The sequence below is a fragment of the Triticum dicoccoides genome, chromosome 6B (assembly GCF_002162155.2).
Source record: "Triticum dicoccoides isolate Atlit2015 ecotype Zavitan chromosome 6B, WEW_v2.0, whole genome shotgun sequence".
NCBI classification, from domain to species: Eukaryota; Viridiplantae; Streptophyta; class Magnoliopsida; order Poales; family Poaceae; genus Triticum; species Triticum dicoccoides.
This window is the reverse complement of record NC_041391.1, coordinates 632,060,397-632,070,426: the sequence shown is the minus strand read 5'-3', so window position 1 is coordinate 632,070,426 and position 10,030 is coordinate 632,060,397.

Genomic DNA, 10,030 nt, shown 5'->3' with positions numbered 1-10,030 from the left:
AAAGCAAGCGGAGAGCGTCCCCAGCCCCTCCAAAGGAGAGCGGGTATGCCTTGTCTCTTATTTGATAAGAGAGCTCGGATTTCCAATTCATCCGTTTCTCCCGGGGCTCCTGGAGTTTTATGGCCTCCAGTTGCACAACCTTACGCTTGCCTCCATTTTGCATATTGCGGGCTTCGTGGCCCTTTGCGAGCTATTTTTGGGCATCGAGGCCCATTTTGCGCTGTGGAAGAAGTTGTTCTGCCTTGTGCACCGTTCTCAAGAGGGGAAATATATCAAGTGGGCGGAGCCGAACTATGGCGCATCGTCAGGTACGGATATCTATCCGGAACCCCGAAAAAGGTGTCCGAAGACTGGCCTTCGGATGGTTTTACATAGAAGATGTCCCCCTACCGGACCCTATTCGGATCGGCCTCCCTGAGTTCATTAACGCTCCTTTGAAGAAACACCTAAGATGGCACCCACGGAGCCCTTAGAAGGAAAATGATAGGGATGTCCCTTACCTGATGAGCAGAATTAGGCTGTTAGCTCATTACAGACTAACCATGATCGGGGTCATGTCCACATGCATTATGTGGGGGGTGCAGCCGCTCTAGTATAGAGGCCACCCCATGTGGGATTTCAATGGGGAAGATGATGCCAACTGCTGCGGCCGTAAGGGGCCGGGATTGGTCGCTGATCTGATGAAGATCTTGTCCCCATTGTACAAGGGAGAAGAGGAGGAATTTCTCCGTGTCAATCCGCAGGGCGGATTTTCTATGAAGAATCCTCCAAGCTGGGTAAGCAGACATTTATTTTTGCCTATCCAGTCCATACTCCCATAGTCAAGTATCTCATTGTGCGATTTCGACGCAGGAACTGCGCCGGGCCGTGAAGGATATAAGCAGCCCGCCTCCACAACCCGAGGATCCGGAATGGTTCCTCGATCCGACCTCCCAAGAGGATCCGGACATATCAGTGGAGCTGATCGACGGGGTATTTCACCAACTGAGCATCGATAATGCCTTGGTCTCCACTACGGCTGATTACCCTGGAATACTTCCCGCCTCACAGGTAACTGAGACCAAAGTCCCAATACTTTGAGAATGACCCATCCGTGCGTGTTTTTGATCACTGCATACTAATGGTGTCTCGCAGGGGGTGCCCTTGAGGCGGGAGGCCGAGCCCGTAGCGGCTAGCCAACAAAGGACAGCACGGCCCATCAGGCTAAAAAGAAGTGCGGTCTGGATCGAAACGTCGGCGCGACGGTATGGCGTGTCACCATATTCCCAGGTTTGATTACCGGAAGGCATACTAACGCTCATGCTCTCTTCAAGAAAAAGAGCGCTCTCCGGGCTATATCCGGAGAGGTTGCCAATCAATCCTTCGCTCGCCAGGCTCCAAAGCCAGGTCCAGAAGCGGAGGCGAACCCGAGGCGTGCGTCGGATGCTCCTCCGACAGAGGATGCTGACAGGTTATGTGCGACCAATTCCGAGGTAGAGAGTGCCATGAATCACACGCGTCACCGGACAGTTCTTCGTGACGCATGTTTCTCCCCAGAGGCATTGGATGCTTTCAATTCGGGAGATGCGCACCTCCGTGCCGCTCAAAATTGTCTAGCCAAAGCCACGGAGCAGTATGTAAAAGACATACGGGTGAGAAAATTTGATAGTTATATATGTCAGTAGCCCTCGAGACATGAAATAGTCAGAATAACTGATTTAAGGATCATTTATTGTGCAGGATCTTACGGAAAAGAATACCCAACTGTCCCAGGAGCTGGAGGAGTGCAAAGAGCAACTTGAGGCCGCACTAGCCGCAGCGGGGGAAGCTAAAGAGACCCCCTCTGGTAATATATGCTTCAAAAGATAAGTAATTTGATAAGTGTGGTGTGTGTATAAGTCTGACAATAATATTGCAGATGGCGTCGGGATAGATCCGGACAAGCAACAGCTCTTGCGCCGGTTAAAGGCCGGCGAGAATGTGCTTACAAGGGTGAGGCAAGAGAAGAATAATCTCCAAGATGCCAACACCCAACTGGGTGAGGAACTAAAAGATGTTCGTGCCCAGCTGTCTGACTCCGTTAAGGAGAATCGGCGGCTTCGATGCGGCATTTTTAGTAAGTGCTTGAGCAAACTTTGAAAAAGAGTTCGGCGAGGAACTCGACTAACAGAGTTATGTCTGTAGGTATGCTCATAGGCCGTCCTGCAGAGGAAATGCCCGGTTCTACGGGTGACCTTCTTCTCGAGCTGTTGCAACTGCATGAACGAGTTCGGCAGGTGATGAAAGGCGTCACCCAGGTCTTGTGGCCATTTGTCTCCCTGCCCGAAGGCCTTGGAGAGCTTGCAGAGAGGCTTCAGGGAGCGCGGCAGCGCTTCTGCTTATGGAAGATATTGACCTGCCGTTAAGGTGCTAAGGAGGCCTGGGCCATGGTGAAGACGCGGTACACGAAGGCTGACCCAAACCACATGGCCGAGGTCGGACCTGAGGGGCCCGATGGGAAGGAGATCCCTGTGAGCTTAGTGTACGGCCAAGTAGAATTGGCCGCAAAGTATTCCCAACAGGACTGTAAACTAGACAGCCTGCTGGATGTCATTGAAGAGGAATATGCCCAGTCAAGTTGACTATGTAATTTAAGATGACATGTAAAATGCCTTCTAGCCGGATTGTAGATCGTTTGTCATAGCAGACCTTTTCGCTTCAACCTCGGGACCCAATAGTCTGGAGTGTGTCCGAATAGCCTCGCGGTTATAAAAGAACCGGGTCATGCGTGGAGACCAGGCGTAGGGGTCATTAGTGCTTTATCAGACAAGTGCCCAACTAGTTATGTTATATTACATGGTTAGTAAGAAACATCTTCCAGGGAGAATAGTTCCGTTAGGGGTTCCTTTCCCTGGGAGGCATGCCCTAAAGTGCATGTCCGGACTACGAAAAAAGCAGAAAAACATCTGGGGGCAGATAAATAAATAGATAAGAATTCGTCTTTTAATTCACCGACCGAATATTCCCTTAAGAACGCTAGCTTTCGGCTTCACCCAGTCTGGGGTACACATCCGGCTGACCCGGCAGTAACTATCACAATGGTGCTCCCTTTTCCACCTAGCCGAACAATCGGGAACGTAGGGGTAAGCAGAGGAGCCAGGCAACCCAGCTTGGCCAAAACTTAAGTCATATCGATGCATATAATGGTGAATAAAAGGTACATGCTGAAGTGTGACACATGTGTTGGGCATGAAGCCCATATAAATAAGCTTATGTTAAAGAAGCCCCCAGGTATAATGAGTGTGGATAGCGCATCAAGTGTGTGCGAACAATGCACGAACAAGCATTCAAAGGCTGTAATAGGAAAGGAGGGAGAAGGAGAAAAACAGAAGACAACTAATATGTAAAATATAGACGGAGGAAGGAGACGAACTCAGAATCCGGCGCTAGGAGTAGAATCTTCGGAGACGGGCTGCGTTCCATGGGTTTGGCTCGAGTCGGTTATCCGATGCATCTCGCAGAAGGTACGCTCCACTAGTCAGGACTTGGTCGATGATAAAGGGACCTTCCCATTTGGGCTTGAGTTTGTCCTTTTTCTTGTGCGGTAGGCGTAGAACTAACTCGCCAACATTGTAAGTTTTGGCCCGTACTTCTCTGCTTTGATATCTTCGAGCTTGTTGTTGATAGAATACGGAACGGGCTTTTGCCACGTCACGCTCCTCCTCCAATGCGTCCAAACTGTCCTGCCGACCGAGCTCGGCTTCTCTTTCTTCGTACATGCGCACGCGAGGTGAGTCATGAATTATGTCACTGGGCAGAACTGCCTCTGCGTCGTATACCATAAAGAATGGTGTGAATCCGTTAGTGCGATTCGGCGTAGTCCGCAGCCCCCAGAGTATGGAGTCGAGCTCCCCTACCCAGTGCCTGTTAGATTGCTTGAGGGACTGCACTAGTCTGGGTTTGATGTCGCTCATGATTACACCATTTGCTCGCTCGACTTGACCGTTAGTTTGAGGGTGATAGACTGAAGCATAGTCGAGCTTGATGCCCATATTTTTGCACCAGAGTTTAACCTCATCGGCCGTAAAGTTCGTGCCGTTATCAGTGATGATGCTATGGGCAACACCGTAATGGTGTACGACCCCTGATATGAAGTTTATCACTGGTCCAGATTCGGCCATCTTAACAGGTTTGGCCTCTATCCATTTGGTGAATTTATCCACCATGACCAGTAGGTATTTTTGCTTGCGGGTTCCTCCTTTAAGGGGTCCAACGATGTCAAGCCCCCAGACCGCGAAGGGCCAGGTTATGGGTATAGTTTTGATGGCGGTGGGTGGCATGTGGCTTTGATTAGCAAAGAGCTAGAAACGGACGCATCGTTGGACTAAGTCCTGAGCATCTGCCCGGGCCGTCGGCCACTAAAATCCTGTATGGAAGGCCTTGCCTACAAGGTCCCGGGCTGCGGTGTGGTGCCCGCCGAGTCAGGCTTGAATTTCAGCCAGAAGGTTCCGCCCTTCCTCTTCGGAGATACACCTTTGAAGGACTCCGATTGTGCTTTTCTTGTAAAGCTCTCCCTCAGGGACCTTATAGGCTTTGGATCGCCGCATTATGCAGCGGGCCTCGTTCTGGTCCTCGGGAAGTTCCTGCCTGGTTAGGTAGGCTAGGAATGGTTCCGTTCATGGGGTGATGACTGCCATTATTACATGGGCTGAGGATGTTACTTCGTTGGCCGGACCACCAATTGTGTCAGAATGTTCGGTGTCGGGCAGTGCGGTTGGGTCCGGGTTGTTATTTCTGGACTCCCCCTCCCATAGTACGGATGGCTTGAACAGCCTCTCTAGGAAGATGTTGAGAGGGAAGGCATCGCGCTTTGCACCAATGCGTGCCAATACGTCTGCTGCCTGGTTGTTATCCCGGACTATATGGTGAAATTCGAGCCCCTCAAACCGAGCTGACATTTTTAGTACGGTGTTGCGATAAGCTGCCATTTTCGGATCCTTGGCATCGAAGTCTCCATTTATTTGGGATATCGCGAGGTTCGAATCCCTGTGCACCTCTAGGCGTTGAATGCCCATGGAGACTGCCATCCGGAGGCCATGTAGAAGGGCCTCATATTCGGCTGCATTGTTGGAGTCCGTATACATTATCTGTAGTACATATTGAACTATATCTCCGGTAGGGGACGTCAGAACGACGCTAGCCCCCAGACCAGCCAACATTTTGGAGCCGTCGAAGTGCATGATCCAGTTGGAATATGCGCTGTACTCTTTAGGGAGTTTGGCTTTAGTCCATTCGGCGACGAAGTCGGCCAAAACTTGCGACTTAATAGCTCGCCGTGGCTTACAGGTTATGTCGAACGGGAGGAGCTCAGTGGCCCATTTAGCAATCCATCCCGTCGCGTCGCGGTTCTTTATAATGTCATTAAGAGGTACTTCGGAGGCTACTGTTATCGAACACTCTTGAAAGTAGTGTCACAGCTTCCGGGATCACATGAACACCGTGTACGCTATCTTTTGATAATGTGGGTACCGTGACTTGCATGGAGTTAGGACAGTGGGCACTTAGTAAACTGGTTTTTGCAGGGGGAACTTGTGTGCATCCGTTTCTCGTTCGACAACGAGTACCGCGCTCACAACTTGATGAGTTGCCGCGATATATAATAGCATTGGTTCGCCCACATTGGGCGCGGCCAGGACCAGATTTTTTGCCAATATGGCTTTTATTTCTTCGAGTCCGGCCGTGGCGGCATCCGTCCACTCGAAGTGTTCGGTGCGTCGGAGGAGGCTATAAAGGGGTAATGCGTTTTCTCCTAAACGGGAGATAAAGCGGCTTAAAGCCGCCAGACATCCCGTCAATTTTTGTATTTGTTTGAGGTCCGTTGGGATCTCCAATTGTGACAGAGCTCGGATCTTGGCTGGGGTTCCTTCAATTCCTCTACCGGATACAACGAAGCCCAAGAGCTTTCCGGCTAGTACGCCGAAAACACATTTTTCCGGGTTCAGCTTAATGTCGTATGTTCGGAGATTATCGAACGTGAGCCTCAAATCGTCTACTAAAGTTTGACGTGCTTGGTTTTGACGACCACATCATCTACGTATGCCTCCACTGTTTTGCCGATCTGGTTTGCCAGACATGTCGGAATCATGCGCTGATATGTTGCGCCAGTCTTTTTGAGCCCAAAGGGCGTTGTGTTGAAGCAGAATGGGCCGTATGGGGTGATGAATGCCGTTGCGGCTTGGTCGGGTTCTGCCATCTTAATTTGGTGGTAGCCGGAGTATGCATCGAGGAAGCACAATGAATCGTGTCCTGCGGTAGCGTCGATAATTTGATCGATGTGGGGGAGGAGGAAGGGATCCTTTGGACAAGCCTTGTTAAGGTCCTTGAAATCGACACATAGGCGCCAGGATTTGTCCTTCTTTGGTACCATCACCAGGTTGCTAGGCAGTCCGGATGTTTTATATCTCTGATGAATCCGGCCTCCAATAGTTTGGCTAGCTCCTCTCCCATGGCCTATCTCTTGGGTTCGGAGAAACGCCAAAGAGCCTGTTTGACTGGCTTGAATCCTTTTAGGATGTTTAGGCTGTGCTGGGCCAGCCGGCGTGGGATTCCTGGCATGTCTGAAGGGTGCCAGGCAAAAATGTCCCAATTTTCGCGTAGGAATTCTCGTAGTGCGGCGTCTACATCAGGGTTTAATTGTGCCCCTATGGAGGCCGTTTTTGTAGGGTCCGTTGGATGGATGTGGAATTTGACTATTTCCTTCGCTGGTTTAAAGGAGGTGGACTTGGATCTCTTATCGAGTATCACATCGTCCCTATTCACCGTGGAGTGCAGCGCAGAGAGTTCCTCGCCTGCTAGGGCTTCGGATAGTGCCTCAAGGGCCAGTTCGGCTGTCTTCTTTTCGGCACGGAGTGCTATGTCCGGGTCACTAGCAAGAGTGATGATTCCGTTGGGCCAGGGCATTTTGAGCTTCATGTACCCGTAATGGGGTATAGCTTGGAAATTGTGAATGCCTCCCGTCCTAATAGATTGTGATATCCGCTGCTGAATGGGGCCACTTGGAACGTGACCTCCTCGGACCTGTAATTATCCGGCGTGCCGAACACCACATCCAGTGTGATTTTTCTAGTACAACATGCTTCCCGACTGGGGATTATTCCTCTAAAGGTTGTGCTGCTTCGCTCAATGCGGCTCCAGTCTATTTCCATTTTTCGGAGGGTTTCCTCATAAATGAGGTTCAATCCGCTGCCACCATCCATGAGTACCTTGGTAAGGCGAAAGCCGTCCACTATTGGACTGAGGACCAATGCGGTTGGTGCTCGAGCTGTTCGGAATTTAGATTCGTCACTGGCATTAAAGGTAATAGCCGTGTCACTCCATGGGTTTATTGTTGCTACTTTGTAGACTTCGGCAAGGTTGCGGAGTGTTTGTTTCCGCATATTATTTGATGCGAAAGTCTCGAAGACTGTTAATACCGTACTGGTATCCTTGGGCTATTGCTCTGGAGTTAGGAGCTCTTCGCTACTTTTGGCCACCTGCCGTAGTATCCAACATGCTCTAAGGCTGTGAGTTGGAGTGGCGCCCTCTGTACTATGAATTTTGCAGGGTCCATTGAGCCATCCTTCTAGTACGGTTCCATGCCCTATAGAGGGTTTTTGCTTTTTGGTGTTTAACCCAGGTGCCTGGTGATAATGCACCCTTTTATTTCGGACTGGGGTTGTATTCAGGGCCAGATTGTCCCAAAATTTGGTTTCAGTTTTCCAGGCGCTTTCCATCGCACAGTACTTTCGTACTATGGATGCCAAGTCAGCGAAGCGTGAAATTTCACGACGACTTATGGTGTTAAGGATTCCCTTGTCCGTGCAATTATTGCAGAAGAATGAAATTGTGTCCTCCTCGCGGCAGTCCTTTATCCTGTTCATAACCAGGAGGAATCTGGCCCAGTTATGGTGTACTGTTTCTGTGGGCTCTTGCCGGATTTGGTATAGATCTCTTATGTTTGGGTGGGCGGCGGGATTAAATGTGGAACCCCATCCAATCTAAGACTCAGGGGCCAAGAAGTTTCCGAATTTGCAAGCTTGAGTTCTTGGATGTTGTCCAATGAATCTAGCCTGCTGGCTGACTTTAGGTTCAGGGCTTGAGTGACGTCCTCCCCTCCACGGGAATCCTGCATGGAGGGATTGGGAATCCGGACATAGCTAGTCCTTAAAATAGAGGAAGGGTCGTCGTATTGTTCCTCAACCACAGCAACGTGGTGGGTAACCTGGGGAGAGTTGATCTCTCTCAGATCAGGTTTAGGCCCAATATGATCATAGTCTGTAGCGACTCCCAGGGCGGCGATGCGATCCAAGAGCTCGTTTAAGGAAGAGAGCTCCATTGGATCTAACTGCTCGGCGAGTTCCGAGCTAACGTGAAGTTTGCTTTCGATGACCCGAGAAGTCATCCTCGGCGCGGCGGCTAGACAAGCGGTCATAAGGAAACCGCCTAGCCGGAGAGTTTGGCCGATAGCCAAAGCTCCTTTAGCAACAGTGCCGTGTTTAAAGATGGGATGAGTCATCCTTCCTGATGGCGACGGCACAGAGGAACTCTCAATGAAAGCACCAATGTCGGTGTCAAAACCGACGGATCTCGGGTAGGGGGTCCCGAACTGTGCGTCTAGGCGGATGGTAACAGGAGACAAGGGACACGATGTTTTAACCCAGGTTCGGGCCCTCTCGATGGAGGCTAAACCCTAGAAGCTAGCCTATGGTATAATTGTTGTTCGTCCTATGGACTAAAACCCTCCGGTTTATATAGGCACCAAAGAGGGTTAGGGTTACACAGAGTTGATTACAATGGTAGGAGATCTACATATTCGTATCACCAAGCTTACCTTCCACGCCAAGGAAAGTCCCATCCGGACACGGGACGAAGTCTTCAATCTTGTATCTCCATAGTCCAGGAGTCCGGCCAAATGTGATAGTTCGGCTATCCGAACACCCCCTAATCCGGGACTCCCTCACCAACTATTACTTCTACTACTATGGCTCACGGTTAGCAATAAAGTAAAGTAATTACATGGTGTTCTGATTGATGCGCAGGTCATACAATAAATTAAGACAACTCCTATGGCTCCTGCCGGTTGTCATACTCATCGACACGCAAGTCGTGATAACTATTACAAGAACATGATCAATCTCATACATCACATATCATTCATCACATTCTTTTGGCCATATCACATCACATAGCATACCCTGCAAAAACAAGTTAGACGTCCTCTAATTGTTGTTGCATGTTTTACGTGGCTGCTATGGGTTTCTAGCAAGAACGTTTCTTACCTACACAAAAGCCACGATGGTGATATGCCAATTGCTATTTACCCTTCATAAGGACCCTTTTCATTGAATCTGATCCGACTAAAGTGGGAGAGACTCGCACCCGCTAGCCATCTTTATGCAACAAGTGCATGTCAGTCAGTGGAACCTGTCTCACGTAAGCATACGTGTAAGGTCGGTCCAGGCCGCTTCATCCCACAATACCGCCGAAACAAGATAGGACTAGTAACAGTAAGCAAATTGAACAAACCAACGCCCACAACTACTTGTGTTCTACTCGTGCATAGAATCTACACAATAGACCTAGCTCATGATGCCACTGTTGGGGAACGTAGCAATAATTCAAAATTTTCTACGCATCACCAAGATCGATCTATGGAGATTCTAGCAACAAGAGAGAGGGGATTGCATCTTCATACCCTTGAAGATTGCGATGCGGAAGCGTTAAAAGAACCCGGATGAGGGAGTCGTATTCGTGGCGATTCAAATCGCGGAAGATCTGATCTAACGCCGAACGGACGGCGCCTCCGCGTTCAACACATGTATAGCGCAGGGACGTCTCCTCCTTCTTGATCCAACAAGGGGAGAGGAGAAGTTGAGGGAGAGCTCCGGCAGCACGACGGCGTGGTGGTGGAGCTTGCAGTTCTCCGGCAGGGCTTCGCCAAGCACTACTGAGGACGAGGTGGAGTTGGAGAGGGGGAGAGGGCTGCGCCAGGGGAAGGGTGTGGCTGCGCTCTCTCTCCCTCACTATATATAGG